Source organism: Theropithecus gelada, chromosome 4 (assembly GCF_003255815.1).
Source record: "Theropithecus gelada isolate Dixy chromosome 4, Tgel_1.0, whole genome shotgun sequence".
Classification (NCBI taxonomy): Eukaryota; Metazoa; Chordata; class Mammalia; order Primates; family Cercopithecidae; genus Theropithecus; species Theropithecus gelada.
Genome location: NC_037671.1, coordinates 14,063,117 through 14,080,056, shown reverse-complemented (window position 1 = coordinate 14,080,056; position 16,940 = coordinate 14,063,117). Strand labels below are relative to the sequence as shown.

At 42.0% G+C, this 16,940-nt stretch overlaps 1 long non-coding RNA gene and 1 other non-coding gene across 2 annotated transcripts in view; both read right to left on the bottom strand.

The window, feature by feature from the left end:
* Window positions 1-7,992: 7,992 nt before the first annotated feature.
* Window positions 7,993-16,940, bottom strand: part of LOC112623808 — a 35,267-nt gene continuing 26,319 nt past the window's right edge. The window contains exon 3 of the long non-coding RNA XR_003119206.1: window positions 7,993-9,440. This is a non-coding gene — a long non-coding RNA (uncharacterized LOC112623808). The remainder of the gene's footprint in view (window positions 9,441-16,940) is intronic.
* LOC112623995 lies at window positions 8,024-8,127 on the bottom strand. Its single transcript, XR_003119326.1, has one exon. It is a non-coding gene; the product is annotated as a small nucleolar RNA U13 (small nucleolar RNA).

Sequence of the window (16,940 nt, the reverse complement as noted above, 5' to 3'; positions counted from 1 at the left end):
ATATAAAATAGCCCAGCCTGGCTCAGTATTTTTCAATGTTGACCCATCTGTGCATCGTGAAATTAATTCAGTGAGCATCACAACCAGTACTTTAACGACTGGAATAGAAGCCATAAATGTATATCACAAGTAATAAGGGCAAATACTATTCGCGGAACTTTTATTTCAGTTATTTATGTATGTGGGTGTGTGTATTAGTAGAGTGTGTGTGTGAACTGAGTTGCAATGCAAAATATATTCTTACTATGGGTTATAGTTTATAAAAAGATGAAAAATCCAGTCTAGTAAAAGGGAACCAGACATGTATATATGTGACTTTTTTTTTTTCTTTTTTTTTTTATAGATGGAGTCTTACTGTCACCCAGGCTGGAGTACAGTAGCTCACTGCAACCTCTGCCTCCCAGGTTCAAGCGATTCTCCTGCCTCAGCCTCCCAAGTAGCTGGGATTATAGGCATGTGCCACCACGCCCAGCTAATTTTTGTATTTTTAGTAGAGATGGGGTTTCGCCATGTTAGCCAGGCTGGTCTTGAACTCCTGACCTCAGGTGATCCACCTGCCTGGGCCTCCCAAAGAGCTGAGATTACAGGTGTGAGCCACCATGCCTGCCCGACTATTTTAAATATTACTTTACATGTATAATATAGGATTTTTCAGATGTGATTGAGGCTTAGTGACTCTAAAAAAAATTGTAGTAGGTAATGAATTGAACTGACATCCAAACCCAGGTCAGTATGACTTAAAATAAAATTTTGTTTCCATTGTACCACAGACAGAAAAAGATCTGGGGGAAAGGAAAGATTGAGGGAAAAACCTTGAGCAGATTCTTGAGGTCATGAGTACATTTGTGAGCGGGATGGTTAGGATGCCTAAGATTCCATGGAAAAGATAACAGTTCCTTTCAGTTCTGAAAAATTTGGAGTAGAGGGAGACTATGGTGGTTAAGCTCCTGCTCTGCAATTCAGCTCTGGCTTTGAATTCTAACTAACTTAGTTGAATCACTTCATCTCTCTAAGCCTCTTACTAATGTTTAATACAGTAACAATAAATTTATTATTACTAATAATAATACAGTTGACCTTCAAACAACATAGGTTTGAACTGCACAGTTTCACTTACATAAGGGTTTTCTTCTACCTCTATCATTGCTAAGACAGCAGAACCAACCCCTCCTCTTCCTCCTCCTCAGCCTGTTCAATGTATGGACTGCAAGGATGAAGACCTTTATGATGATCCACTTCCAGTTAATGAATAGTAAATATATTTTCTAGTCCGTATGATTTTCTTTTATTATTTTTATTTTTATTTTTATTTTTTTTGAGACAGAGTCTCACTCTGTCACCCAGGCTGGAGTGCAGTGGTACAATCTCGGCTCACTACAACCTCCGACTCCCAGGTTCAAGTGATTCTCCTGCCTCAGCCTCCCAAGTACCTGGGATTACAGGCACGCGCCACCACGCCTAACTAATTTTTGTATTTTCAGTAGAGACGCGGTTTCACCATGTTGGCCAGGATGGTCTTGGTCTCCTGACCTCGTGATCTATCTGCCTCAGCCTCCCAAAGTGCTGGGATTACAGGCGTGAGCCACCGTGCCCAGCATGGTTTTCTTAATAACATTTTCTTTTCTCTAGCTTACTTTTTTGTATGAATAACATAATAGCATATAATACAAATAACATACAAAATACATGTTAATTGACTGTATATGTTATTTGTAAGGCTTCTAGTCATTCGTAGACAATATTAGTAGTTAAGTTTTTGGGAAGTCAAAAGTTATATACACGTTTTTGACTGCCTGGGGGGGTTTAGCATCCCTACCCCCACCCTGCATTGTTCAAGGGGGAACTGTAGTGCCTTCTCCATGGAATCATTTTGAGAATGTAATGAGATACTACATAGAAAGAGCTTACCCAGCACAGTGTCACCCTGCACTTAGGATGCCTTCAATAAATGCCATTAATATCTTCATAACCTAATTTATATATTTTTACTATTTTTTTGAGACAGAGTCTCGCTCTGTCACCTAGGCTGGAGTATAGTGGTGCAATCTTGGCTCACTGCAACCTCTGCCTCCCAGGTTCAAGATTCTCCTGCCTCAGACTCCCAAGTAACTGGGATTACAGGTGCACACCACCACACCCAGCTAATTTTTGTATGTTTTCATAGAGATGTGGTTTCACCATGCCAGTTAGGCTGGTCTCGAACTTCTGACCTCAAGTGACCCACCCGCCTCAGCTTCCCAAAGTGCTGGGATTACAGGTGTGAGTCACCACACCTGGCCCTAATTTATTTTAATATAAGGGAAGGAACTGGATAGCAAGACTGGTTTCATTAAATTCATTTTTACTTGATTTGGAAAAGAGTCTGTCAGAATTTGATCAGAAAGCCAGAACCACCGAAAGGGGCATGGAATACAGGATTTACTGTAGGAGTTAAGTCTCAGGCAATTGTGGGAGCTGACAGGACAGCCCAAACAGGCTGTTGTTTCTATGTCTACTGTTGAGCCTACAGTTGCTGAAACAGCAGTTGGGAAGGAAAGTTGGATGTGAACAAGGGCAAGGGCGAACTGGAAACTGCAAGGGCAAACTAGGACCAACGAAGACAATCAGGCCCTGCAAAGACTAACTGGAACCAGCACCCTCCTCTCCCCACTTCCAACCTTGATGCCATAGATAATGTGTAGAAGAAGCTTGTGCCCTTCACTATGGAACTGAGCACGCACTCAGTCCAGGAGTTGAAGAAACTGATGGGAGAGGTCTGGCGGGAGCTGGAGTGTATTTATTTCCTAGGGCTGCCATAGCAAAGTACCAGAGAAATGCGGTGGCTTCCACTACAGAAAGTTAGTCTCTCACAGTTCAGAAGGCCGGGACTCCAAAAGCAAGGTATTGGCCGGGCCATGCTCCCTCTGAGGGCTCTAAGGGAGAGTCCTTTCCAGCTTCTGGTGGCTATGGCAGTCCTTGGCCTTCCTTGGCCAAGCTGCGTCACTCCAATCTCTGCCTCCACCATCACACAGCATTCTTCCCTGCGTGTCTGTGTTGCTGTGTCTTCACATGGCCTTCTTATAAGGACACTAGTCATGGGATTTAGGGCCTACCATAATCCAATAGGACCTAATCTTAATATAACTAATTGCAGTTGCAAAGACCCTATTACCAAATAAGGTCACATTCTGACATTACTGGTCAATGTGAATTTTGACAGGACAACACTGCTCAACACAGTACATAGGGGAACTGTGGTTTGGGGTGCTTTCCCATGCCTATGAGGTGAGCTAGCTGCAGAGCAGTGACAATATGCCTGCCCTTCACCAGTCACTAAAGCATTAAAAAAAATGGCAGCTGCTTCATTTCAACCTCTCAAATATCATCCAACATGTCTTTACTGGCCAACGCTGATCCAGAAACATAAAGGAAAGTAAATACTGGGAAATTCCAGTTTCACCAAATTGTTATAATACATGGTCACTACACAGTGAGAGTCACTGATGACTCTCAAGTCAAAAAGACTTGATGGGAACGTTGTTTTAAAAAATATTGATCTGGCAGCAAAGTGGAGGAGAGATCAGGGGTAAGAAAAGATTGCAGATTCATTAAGAGATTGCTGACATAGTCTAAGACAGTGGTCTCTAAGTGTTTTTGATTATGCTTTTGGTAATCATAGACTAAATAAATTGGGCCAGTCCTCGAGCTGAATCCAACTAAAAAGTCGGAATTAAAACAAAAATCTTTTTACAAACATCGGCTGGGCGTGGTGGCTCATGCCTGTAATCCCAGCATTTTGGGAGGCTGACGCAGGTGGATCACCTGAGGCCGGGAGTTTCAGACCAGCCTAGCAAACATGGAGAAACGCCATCTCTACTAAAAATACAAAAAATTAGCCAGGCGTGGTGGCAGGTGCCTGTAATCCCAGCTACTCGGGAGGCTGAGGCTGGAGAATTGCTTGAACCCGGGAGGCGGAGTTTGCAGTGAGGCGAGATCGTACCACTGCACTCCAGCCTGGGCAACAAGAGTGAAACTCCATCTCAAAAAAAAAAAAAAAAAAATCAAATAGCTAATGAGACAATGAGAAATAAGTGGGCCAAGATTGGGAGAAGATAGAAATAGAAAATCTAAAACAAGAACCAGGTATTTGGAGGTTCTTTTACCCAGGGAGGGCATTCAAAGGTCCTAAGAGGAGGCTGAGCAGTGCTTCCCACAACTCTGGGTTGACAAGGACACAGCTGGAGTTGTGGGACTGGGGCTCGAGAGAATCCCAGGCACAGAGGGCTCAGACTCCAAAGAGCCTCACCACAGGAATAAAGGGGCGACTGAAAATAAACCTGAAGCCTGGTTGGCTTTGACTGATCGGGCTGACCCAGAAAAGTTCAATTTCTGAAATTGGATTAGGGGAATCCTGGATTAGTATAGCCTTAAGACCTGGCTGAAACAAAGAAAGAAGCTCATCGTCCTAGGCCTCAAATGATTTCTGCAAACACCTTTTCAAACACAATTTCCAGCACATACTCAAGTATTTTTTTATTGTATGCCATTCTTAAGTTAAAACAAAAATTTTGAGCACACACGTTTAATACACATTTGTTTACAAATTATCACACTTGTTACTTTATATTATGGAATGTACAGAAAAAGAAATGCTAGAGGATGAGATGAATATGAATAAAATATTTAAGTTTTTAAAATTTTATTTTTGTATTGCAAGAAGCAGTTTTATTTGAGTTAAAATTATTTATGAAAGCCCAAAGACATACTTCATGATACTTGTACAAACTATTTTTTCCTGTTGGCTTTTGCTCCAGAGATCACAGCTGTGAAATATATGTAAAATAAAAGTAGGACTGGATTCAGAAAAGTACTCTACTTTTCTAATTTCCAATGGGTAGTATTTTTAGAAATATTTACAATGGAAAAAAAGTTTACTTTAAAACTTTAGTTAATTTGGAAGTCATCTCAAGAACCTCAAAAGGTAGAATTCTCTGAACGTTAAAAACACACAAATGCGCTGCATTTGGTGAAGGAAATATCTCCCCCACCTAAAACTTTATTTTTAATAGTAGAGAAAATTTTTAATATCACGGTGTTAGTTTGCTGGAACCACAAAGTACAAAGAACCACAAACTGGGTAGCTTAAAACAACAGGAGTTTATTCTGTCACTCTTGTGGAGGCTAGAAGTCCAAAATCAAGCTGCTAGGAGGGCCATGGACCCTCTGAAGGTTCTAGGAGAGGATCCTTCCTTGCCTCCACCAACACTGGATAGCCCCAGGTGTTCCCTGGCTAGTGGCAACATAAATGTAGTCTTCGACGACTCCTTACCTGGTCCTCTCCTCTATGTGTATCTGCTCTCTCCTTTTGTTGTAGGGACACCAGTCATATAAGGGCCTACCAGCTGGGCACAGTACCTCACACCTGTAGTCCCAGCGCTTTGGGAGGCCGAGGGGAATGCATCACCTGAGGTCAGGAGTTCAAGACCAGCCTGGCCAATGTGGTGAAACACCGTCTCTGCCAAAAATACAAAAATGAGCCGGGCGTGTTGGTGGCTGCTTGTAATTCCAGCTACTTGGGAGGCTGAGGCAGGAGTATTGCTTGAATCGGGGAGGCGGAGGGTGCAGTGAGCTGAGATCATGCCATTGCACTCCACCCTGGGAAACAGGAACAAAACTCTGTCTCAAAAAAGAAAAAAAAAAACCCTTATGACTTCATCTTAATTTAACTAATTATATCTGCAATGACCCTATTTCCAAATAGGAACTGAGGATAAGGATTCAACTTAACTTTTTGTGAGACATAATTCAATCAGTAACTACCACCAGTCTTCATTACTTCAAAAAATCTTTTGAAAATGATTAATACTTTGAGGTTTAGCAGTTCAATGACCTATATTCACTTTATCTTAATACTTAATTTTAATATTTGTCATAATTTAAAATAATCTATGACATAATAATAAATATATATTTGGTCTCTGTCTCCAGTTCTTGACACAGAGCCCCTAAAACTCTTGCAGTTTCCCAAGCAATAGGAGTACTAGGAGCATCTTTTATTTTAATATTTGGTCCTCAACTCTGTGATATGGTTTGGATGTGTCCCCACCCAAATCTCATGGGGAATTGTAATCCCTAGTGTTTGGGGTGGGGCCTGGTGGGAAGTGACTGGATCATGGGGGCAGATTTCTCATGAATGGTTTAGCACCATCCTCTTAGTACTGTTCTCACAATAGTAAGTCCTCTCAAGATCTGGTTGTTTAAAAGTGTGTGGCATCTCCCCGCTCTCTTGCTCCCGCTCCAGGCATGTGAGATGTCTCACTACCCCTTTGTCTTCCGCCACAATCGGAAGCTTCCTGAGGCCTCCCCAAGAGCAGAAGCCACTATACTTCCTGTACAGCCTGCAGAACTGTGAGCCAACTAAACCTCCTTTCTAAATTACCCAGTCTCAGGCATTTCTTTATAACAATGTGAGAGTGGACTAATACACTCTGGTTCCTAAGACAGAGGTCCTACATCCTTTGGAAATTATTGGGATGTCCAAAAGGCGATGGGAATGTATTTTGTTCTAGCCAGGCAGCTCTTGGTGGGCTCCTGAATGGAGCTGGTCACCAGAAAGATCAAGCCATGATTAGAAGCTTGGAACTTTCAGCTCCACCCAGCATCCTCTGGGGAAGAGGGAGGGACTAGCGACTGAGTTAATAATCAGTCATGCTTCCATGATGAAGCCTCCACTAAATCCCTAAACTACCAGGTTCAGAAAGCTTCTGGGTTGGTGAGTACAACCACGTGCTGGGAGGTTGGCACATCTCAACTTCATGAGGACAGAAGCTCCCGTGCTGGGGACCTCGCTCTATGTACCTCTTCATCTGGCTGTTCATTTGTATCCTCTGTCATATTCTTTATAATAAACCAGTCAATGAAGGTAAAATGTTTCCCTGAGTTCTGTGAGCAGTTCTAACAACTTATGGAGTGTGAGGAGAGGATGGTGGACAGCCCTGATGTACAGATTTATAGCTGATTGCTCACACATACAGTAGGCCCAGATCTGGCACTGGAATCCAAAGTGGGGCAGTCTTGTGGAATGGACCCATAACCCGTGGGGGCTGCACTAACTCTGGGTAGTTAGTGTCAGAAATGAATTGCAGGGCTGGGCACGGTGGCTCACGCCTGTAATCCCAGCACTTTGGGAGGCCAAGGCAGGAGGATCACCTGAGGTCAGGAGTTTGAGACCAGCCTGGCCAACGTAGAAAAACCCCGTCTCTACTAAAAACACAAAATTAACTGGGCATGGTGGGCATGGTGGTGGGCGCCTGTAATCCCAGCTACTTGGGAGGCTGAGGCAGGGGAATCACTTGAACCTGGGAGGCAGAGGTTGCAGTGAACTGAGATCGTACCACTGCACTCCAGCCTGGGCCACAGATTGAGACTCCATCTCAAAAGGAAAAAAAAAAAAGGAAATGAATTGTAGGACACTCAGCTGGTGTCCTACAGAGGGTTGGAGAATTGGTTCTTGTGACACACACGCCCACATTTGTGTCAGCAGTGTGGTAAGAAATCATTTTTCTTTAATACCTCAAAAAAATGAAGAATTCCAAATGAAAACACTGCCCCTCTGACTGACTTTTGTTTTTTTCTTTTTTTAGACAGGGTCTCACTCTGTGGCCCAGACTGGAGTGCAGTGGTGTGATCATGGCTCACTGTGGCCCCAAACTCCTGGACTCAGGCGGTCCTCCCACCTCAACCTCCCATGTCTGTAGTCCTGGCTAATGTTTTTAATTTTTAAGTTTTGTGGAGACAGAGTCTCACTATGTTACCCAGGCTTCTGACTAACTTTTGAATTATGACATACATTTTTTTCTATCTCATCTACTTACTATACAAATATTTTTCTTGAAATTCAGCTAGCAAATTTCCATCTTTACTGTTACTTAGTTGTTCTTGAACACTAAATGGAATACGTTACATTTTAATTGTTTTTATAAATAAGTTAGAAATCCACAGAAACTCTGTTTAGCAAATTTTTATTTTTTATTTTTATTGTTCACATCAGGCAGGGAATGTGCCAATGTTGTAACAAGGCTCAAGGGAGGCACATCTCACACGTGGACGTGAAAACTCAATCATCAAGCTTATGAACCACAAAAGGATCTAGAAAAGTTTTAAACATATGAAACAATTCTGTGTCCATGCTTGTGTGCATCTAGATAGGTGACACTGTTATATAACTTTTTGACTTAAAATCATCTAACAGTGGAAATGCTTTCCAACATTCTTTTTCAAAACACTCTCTCAACTTCATGAACATAATGAAGGGAACACCACAAACTGGGGCCTATTTGAGGGTGGAGGGTGGGAGGAGGGAGAGGAGGAAAAAGAGCAACTATTGGGTACTAGGCTTAGTACCTGGGTGATGAAATTATCTGTACAACAAATCCCTGTGACATGAGTTTACCTATATAACCAGCCTGCATATGTGTCCCCAAACCTAAAACAAAAGTTAAAAACAAAACCAAAAAACCAAATCCAAAATACTCTCTCCATAGGGTGCAATATTTCTAAACCAACTATTTTCTCATTTGTTGCTACGATATTCTTTTTAGCTTGAGGAAACATATGAAATGAGGTTATTTTTCCAAAAACATCTGTTACATGGTATGCTATAGAGACTCACTCTATCTTTTTGTTGCAGAAAACGTCACTGTCTTAGTTTAGTTTCAACTGCTTTAACAAAATGCTATGGACTGGGTAGCTTATAATCAACAGAAATTGATTTCTCAGAGTTCTGGATGCTGGGAAATTCAAGATTAAGTTGCCCGAAGAGTGGGTGTCTGGTAGTAAGTGCTCACTTCCTCGTTCATAGATGGCACCTTCTCACTATGTCCTCACATGGTGGAAGGGCAAGGCAGCTCTCTGGACACTAATCCCACTCATGACCTATAGCCCGTCCCAAAGGCCCCCTTTCCTAATGCCATCACATTGGGGAATTAAGTTTCAACATATGAATTTTGGGGAACATTGACATTTAGAATGTAGCAGTCAGCCAATTCTGTATCCTCATCTTCTGGGATGAATGCTGTGATCCATCACCCAGTATATCCCCCTGTGATGTTGGACTCGTTGCTCCAGGTATAGGGAGTGCTGGCAGGCATTTCAGGGACTGTCTTGGCCACACTGCTTCCTGGGGTGGACATCCAGTGACTATCCCATGCAGGAATATAAAGAACTGGCCATCTCAGCCCAACTCAGGACAACTCTGAAGGGCCATTCTAGCTCCAAAGCTCCCGTGGGTTCAGTCAAGAGTCCCGGCCTGAAATGCATCTCGACTTCTGTCTCTCCTCTGTTCGATTCCTTCTTCCTCCTTCCTTCTATGGGTGTTGAAACCAAGGATGAGCCCTAATAATCATCCAGCAGAATGTGTCTCAGAATTTTCTTCCCAGGAATCTAACTTATGACACTTTCATCTAAAAGAAATAAAAAATATGTGTAACTTATCTTGAAGTACTTTGCCAAGAAAAAAGTCAGAAAACTCTTGGTGGTAAGAAAAGGTTTGCCTGGCCATTTTAGTGATGGCCTGTTAATTTATTGTATTTATTTGTTTATTATTATTATTTTATTATTATTATTTTTTGAGATGGAGTCTCCCACTGTTGCCCAGGCTGGAGTGCAGTGGCGGAATCTCAACTCACTGCAAGCTCCGCCTCCTGGGTTCATGCCATTCTCCTGCCTCAGCCTCTGGAGTAGCTGGGACTACAGGCACCCGCCACCATGCCCGGCTATTTATTTATTTAGTTAGTTTTAGTAGAGACGGGGTTTCACCATGTTAGCCAGGATGGTCTCGATCTCCTGACCTCGTGATCCGCCCATCTCAGCCTTCCAAAGTGCTGGGATTACAGGTGTGAGCCACTGCGCCAGGCCATGGCCTGTTATTTTAAAATCTTGCTTTTACAAAATCAGGCCCATTGAAAACAACTCATAGCAAGGAAACAGCAATACAGAGTGATACACTGACAGTGGAACTCCTACCATGCCCTCAGGATCCTTCCTAGTATTCTATTTGACACATGATCATCGAACGTAAGAGACAAATTGAGGACCCAGTGTCTATCCTTATAGCAAATATTAAGAAAGCTTAATTTCTTACCTTTTAACATAAATACATATACTTTCTCATATTTTCTATGCCCTTAAAATACAGCATTAAATTGCAAAGTCTACTCATGTGGGCAAAAAGCCACAAGAATTGAATGTAAGGAAGGCAGATGGGCACAACCCAGTGGGGCCAGAACTTATGAACTGTCTGTGCTGCTGAGGACATGGGAAGAGCCAAAGATAACTTCTAGATTGCTAGCTCGAGTGACTGAATGAAAGTCAGTGCCCTGAAATCTTTGACTTGGGGAGAGGAGCAAGATGGCATTTGCCATGCAGGATTTGGAGCGTGATGGTGGAACATCTGGATACAGGAGTTCAGTGGGAAGGTTCCAGTGTATGTATGCATGAGGGGCAATCAGGAGAGCTGCCAGGACTCAAGTGGCCATCTGCAAGCTTGGGAAAGTTAAAGCAAGGAAGTGATGAGAGTATAAAGAGAGAAGATGACAAGCCCAAAGTAATGTTTTTAACAGATTAGGTCTAGCAGTAGTATTAAGGATATGCTGGAAAGGCCTCAGATCTCAAGGCAGCCTGCAGGAGGCTGTAGAGATGCAAATGTGGGCTAACGAAGTCCTGGGCAAGGACACAGGGAGGGCGGAGGGGTGGGAAAGAGAGGATGCGTTTGGGCAAGCTTTATGACTAACAGGAGTAGGGAACCAGGGAGAGGAGGGAGTTCATGTTTTCCTTTTAGACCTTATTTGGAAAAATACCTTTATTTTAAATACTCTGTGCCTTACTCCCATTCTGACGTTATGAAAATCCACATGCATATGAAGCCTTTACGGTTCAAGTTTTAGAAGTGGTTAAGCTGCAGTTAGGCACTGAACACACACCAGTTCCCTATGGCAATTTAGATGACTAGCTATAGTAATAGATTTTTACCTACACAGACAGCAACGACATGTCATAAGCAAGAAGGCAAGTATGACTGATTGTCACTTCCTTCTGTGGTGTAATCACTCCCATGACAGGTAGAATATTTAGTTCTAGACCATATTTATAAAAGTTTAGATTGTAGCTGTTTAGGTTCACTTGTTAGTGTTTTGGGGGAAAGTTAACCAATTTAGAACTTTGAAAGGGTATCTATACTATTATTTTCACAATTTAATAGGTAGAACATTTGAAAAAATGGATACCGTATTTCCTTCCTTTAGCAGCTGAATCTATCTTTTTCTAAACTTCCATAAGCACTTTCCACTGACCTCCCTCCACCCCAAAAATGAGTAACAACAAAGAAAGGAAGACCGTTATGCAAAAATATACAAATTTCTCAAACATGTCATACTTTCCTTGGTGTTACACAGAATGGAGCCTGCATCCTTCCATTTAAACCACAAAAGCCCTGACTGTTACATTCCCACAGAAATGTGACATTACTGGATCTTCATTTTCTAGTACAAGATGTAAATTTCTGGTAGAATTTTTTTCCCTCAGTATGGTTTTAGAATGCTAATCAGTTGGATAACTAAGTTATTGCAGGCCTGTTTGAATCAGGACTGAGGGGAAATTGCATTTGGGATTACCAAAAGCACTTTTATTGGACTTAATATTTACTATAGCTCAATATCAAGACACTGGTTTAGAAGTACTTATTATTATATTAATAAGTAATACGTATTATATTGCTACTCTTCTACTTTGTCATGAAATTGGAGTTAGGCTCAAACTTTACATTGTAATTTAAGCCTAGCTAACAGTAGCTAATAACATTCCTGTTGTGCTTGTCTACGATGTTAACTCATTCAATCTTCACCTCAATTCTATTAGGTAGGAACTATAGGCTGACCATCCCTAATTCAAAAACCCAAAAGTTTTGAGCACTGATACAACACCACAAGTAGAAAATTTCACCCTTGACCTTGTGTACACAAACTTTGTTTAATGTACGAAATTATTTAAAATGTTGTATAAAATGACCTTCAAGCTATGTGTACGAGGTATACATGAAACATAATTTTATGTTTAGACCTGGGTCCCATCCCCAAGATATCTCATTATGTTTATGCAAATATTCCAAAATTAAAAAAAAAAAAATCTGAAATTCTAAATACTTCCGGTCCCAAGCATTTTGGAAAAGGGATACTCAACTAGTATTACTGTTCCCATTTCACAGATGAGGAAAGTGAGGCACGTAAGGTTAAGTAAGTAGACTAAAATTATACAGCTAGTACGTGGGATGGCCAAGATGCTGACCAGACAGCCTGCCATCAGTTCATGCTCTTAACCACGCTGCTCTACTGCCTGCTTAAGTGAGGGTTAAGTAGTTTTGAGGGAAAAATACTCCAGCTTGCCTTTATAAAATTCCAGAAGTCAAACATGTAGTTATATTGTAGATTAGGGGGAATATAAGTGGTAGCTATAATAAAAAGTGCTCCTGGAAGACATAGCAAGCAGGTCTTTTCTGCCATCCAGCCTACCCCGGAATCCCACTTTCCAATATTCCATTTCACACAATAGAAACGCCTGTATTCCTAGCATTTTGAGAGGCTGAGGTGGGTGGTTTCCCTGAGCTCAGGAGTTTGAGACCAACCTGGGCAACACGGTGAAACCCCATCTCTACTAAAATACAAAAAATTAGCCTGGCATGGCATCATGCACCTGTGGTCCCAGCTACTTGGGAGGCTGAGGCAGGAGAATTGCTTGAACCCAGGAGGCGGAGCTTACAGTGAGCCGAGATCGTGCCAATGCACCCCAGCCTGGGCAACAGAGCAAGACTCCATCTCCGAAAAAAAAAAAAAAAAAAAAAGAAAAGACAAATGAATGCTTTAGGAACCTAAATGCAATACAATTTTATCACATTTTGCCAATGAATAGTGATTTTTTTTTTTTTTTTAAAGATGGAGGCTGAAAATGTCATCCAGTTCCAATTTTGCGAGTTGCAGGCCACTATGTGCTTGTGAAAAGCATTTTAAAAAATAGATTGCAGACTAGGTGCGGTAGCTCACGCCTGTAATCCCAGGACTTTGAGAGGGAGGCCGAGGCGGGCAAATCATCTGAGATCAGAAGTTCGAGACCAGCCTGACCAACATGGAGAAACCCCATCTCTACTAAAAATACAAATTAAGCCAGGCATAGTGGCGCATGCCTGTAATCCCAGCTACTTAGAGAAATGAGGCAGGAGAATTGCTTGAACCTGGGAGGCAGAGGTTGCAGTGAGCTGAGATTGCACCATTGCACTCCAGCCTGGGCAATAAAAGTGAAACTCCGTGTCAAAAAAAAAAAAAAAAAAAAGGATTGCTATAGAATGAATGTTATCAGAGTACATATTAATATTGTTTTATTCGTGAGACTGTTACTTATGTGCAAGATCATAACCTAAAATATGTTTCTCACTGTGGGTCACAAACAAAAACTTTGATATCTACTGATCTAGCTCACATTCACCTTCCAATAAGAGAGATGAGGCCTGAATCTTCACTCAACAATGGCTTGTCCACTGGATTTTAAGTGCATCCTTAAAAATTCAAGCCTCACACTTGTCACTTATTTGAAAATGTTTATTGCCTTAGAGAAAATCCTGGGTTATATTTAGTATTGTTACTTACCTTTTTAATTCATTGCCTTGAAATGTTCTATTTTGTTATCACCTGAAACTATACAGATTAAACTATAAGTGATTTATAAGTGAATACTTCCAAAAGGTAGAAAGTTTTTCAAGCAAAACAACTGCAACAGAATTAGAAAGGATTATCAGAAACCATCCAGTCCCTTGCTATTCAAAATGTGGGCCACAGACTAGCAGAATCAGCATCACCTGAAGCAGAAACTCAGGTTGCACTCCATGCCTACTCAATCAGAATCTGTGTTTTCACAAGATCCGCAGCTCATACTTATGCACTGACCTCAGCTTTGTCCTCCTTACAAGTCAGGACTTGTGGTATTAGCAGGGGGAATAATGTTCATCAACTTAGATTTAATAGAACTTTCCCCCAAACTAGAAAATGGCAAAAGAGAATAGTAAGTACACATTATATCTTGTCTTACATTTTCAGAGATATACATATGGGTGTAGCTATCTCTCTATATGTAGACATACACATATGTATACACACACACACCAAGTAGTTTATTTGCTCATGACTATTTCACATCTGTTTTTCCAGCCCTTAGTGTAAATGTGTGAGAAAAACAGAAGTTGTCTGAAGCAAGCCTTCAACTTTAGATCAACATGTATGTTAGTTTGTTTTCATGCAGCTGATAAAGACATACCTGAGACTGGGCAATTCACAAAAGAAAGAGGTTTAATGGACTCACAGTTCCATGTGGCTGGGGAGGCCTCACAATCATGGTGGAAGGTGAAAGGCTCATCTCACATGGTGGCAGACAAGGAAGAGGGCTTGTGCAGGGAAACTCCCCTTTATAAGACCATCAGATCTTGGCTGGGCATGGTGGCTCACGCTTGTAATCCCAGCACTTTGGGAGGCTGAGGCGCGAGAATCATCTGAGGTCAGGAGTTCGAGACCAGCCTGACCAACATGGTGAAACCCTATTTCTACTAAAAATACAAAAAACTAGCCAGGCATGGTGGCATGCGCCTGTAATCCCAGCTACTCAGGAGGCTAAGGCAGGAGAATTGCTTGAACCTGGAAGGTAGAGGTTGCAGTGAGCCGAGATCACGCCACTGTACTCCAGCTTGGGCAACAAGAGCCAAGCTCCATCTCAAAAACAAAACTAAACAAAAAAACCCTCAGATCTTGTGAGACTTACTCACTAGCATGAGAATAGTATGGGAAAGACCCACCCCCATGATTCAATTACCTCCCACCAGGTCCTTCCCACAACACGTGGGAGTTGCGGAAGCTACAACTCAAGATGAGATTTGGGTGGGAACACAGCCAAACCGTGTCAGCATGGTTATTTATATGGCCATCCTCTGGCCACCTCACTTACTACTCACACTTTTCACCTATTTGCCTACCCACTCCAACTCACCTCCCTATTCCTTCCCACCTCCCTTCCCTTTCTCTGTCTACTTTCTAGGGTGTTCTCTCTCAACCCAAGCAAAGCATTAACTTCCTGCCCATTCTGCTCTTAGAAGTGTGCCTCTACATGTATTTGCATGTACGAATGTAACCTTACTAATGTGGATCTATGAGAGATCTAATGAAATTTATAGTATAATGAAATGTAATGATGAATTTCATTTCAAAGTGCCCTATTGAGTTCAAAGCAATGATCTAGGAAATACCGGGGGTCGGGGGAGGCTGGAGGAAGGAAAGAAGCTATTATCCCTTTTATATTTTTTACAATCTCATGGTGCAGAGAAGTGTGAGATGTCTTATGTAGAAATGCAGATGCTATGTTATGGAAGTGTAGAGGAAGTAGAAGCAGAATTCATGTTGAGTGGGGATGAAAAAAGAGAAAGCTTCCCAAAGGATGTGGTCTTGCATTGGTATTTTAAGAATAAATGGCATTTCCGGCTGGGTGCAGCGGCTCATGCCTGTAATCCCAGCACTTTGGGAGGCCGAGGCTGGCGGATCACCTGAGGTCAGGAGTTCGAGACCAGCCTGGCCAACATGGTGAAACCCTATCTCTAATAAAAATACAAAAATTAGCCGGGAATGGTGGCGAGTGCCTGTAATCCCAGCTACTTAGGAGGCTGAGGCAGGAGAATCGCGTGAGCCTGGGAGGTGGAGGTTGCAGTGAACTGAGACCATGCCACTGCACTCGTCTGGGCAACAGAGTAAGACTCTGTATCAAAAAAAATAATAATAATAAATGAAACAAATAAATGGCATTTCCATAGATGGAGAAAGGAGAAGTGGGAAAAAGAAAAGGCCTTTCAAGTGAGCATGATACATATTCTCAGGAAACAATCAGTATCACAGAGCGTGTAAGAATGAAATTGAAAAAACAGACAGAGCCCACTTAGAGAAACTTACATATCATGCTTGGGCACTAGGTTTAATTCTAGAGTAAAGGGAATCCAATCTTATTATATCCAACCAATTATTTCTTCTCCCAAACACAGCAAGAGCAATTTTGTTTTGAAATGCAGAGCTGAGAGTGTACTGCCTATCCCATCTACCCTGCTTCCATTGGCCTCTTTTTACCAGCTCCCACTGTTCTAAAGTAAAAGAGCAACACTCCCCCGATCTCCTTACTATGGAATCTTGTTTGTCTTTCACTCATCCTTTCTGGATGCAGAGTGGTGCACCTGCTGCTTTCCGTGTGCGCAATGTTTCTCCTCCACCAGCCCACCCCTCTCTTCAGCTGGTTAGCACTGTCCACCGAGTTCAGGTCATCTCAGCCCAAATACTGCTTTCTAACTTAGTCGGCTAAATTAGGTTAACATGGTCATATAATTAAGATAGTCACATAGAGTACCCTTTCAAAATACTTATCACAGTTCATAACTATTTATATTTTTATTTTATTTTATCTTTTTTCTGACAGGGTCTCCCTCTTTTGCCCAAGCTGGAGTGCAGTGGCATAATCTCGGCTCACTGCAACCTCCGGCTCCCGGGTTCAAGCAATTCTTGTCCCTCAGCCTCCAGAGTAGCTGGAATTACAGGTACATGCCATCATGCTCAGCTAATTTTTGTATTTTTAGAAGAGACGGTTTTCACCGTGTTGCTCATGTTGGTCTCAAACTCCTGACCTCAAGTGATCCACACCTGCCTCCCAGCCTCCCAAAGTGCTGGGATTACAGAGCGTGAGCCACCATGCCCTGCCTACAGTTCATAATTAAATACTTACTAACCTCTTCATTTGGTGAAAGTCTGTTCTCCAATAAGACCATAAACTCCCTAAAGACAGAGATATTGTATGGTTTGGATGTCTCCTCCAAAAGTCACACTGAAATTTAATTGCCA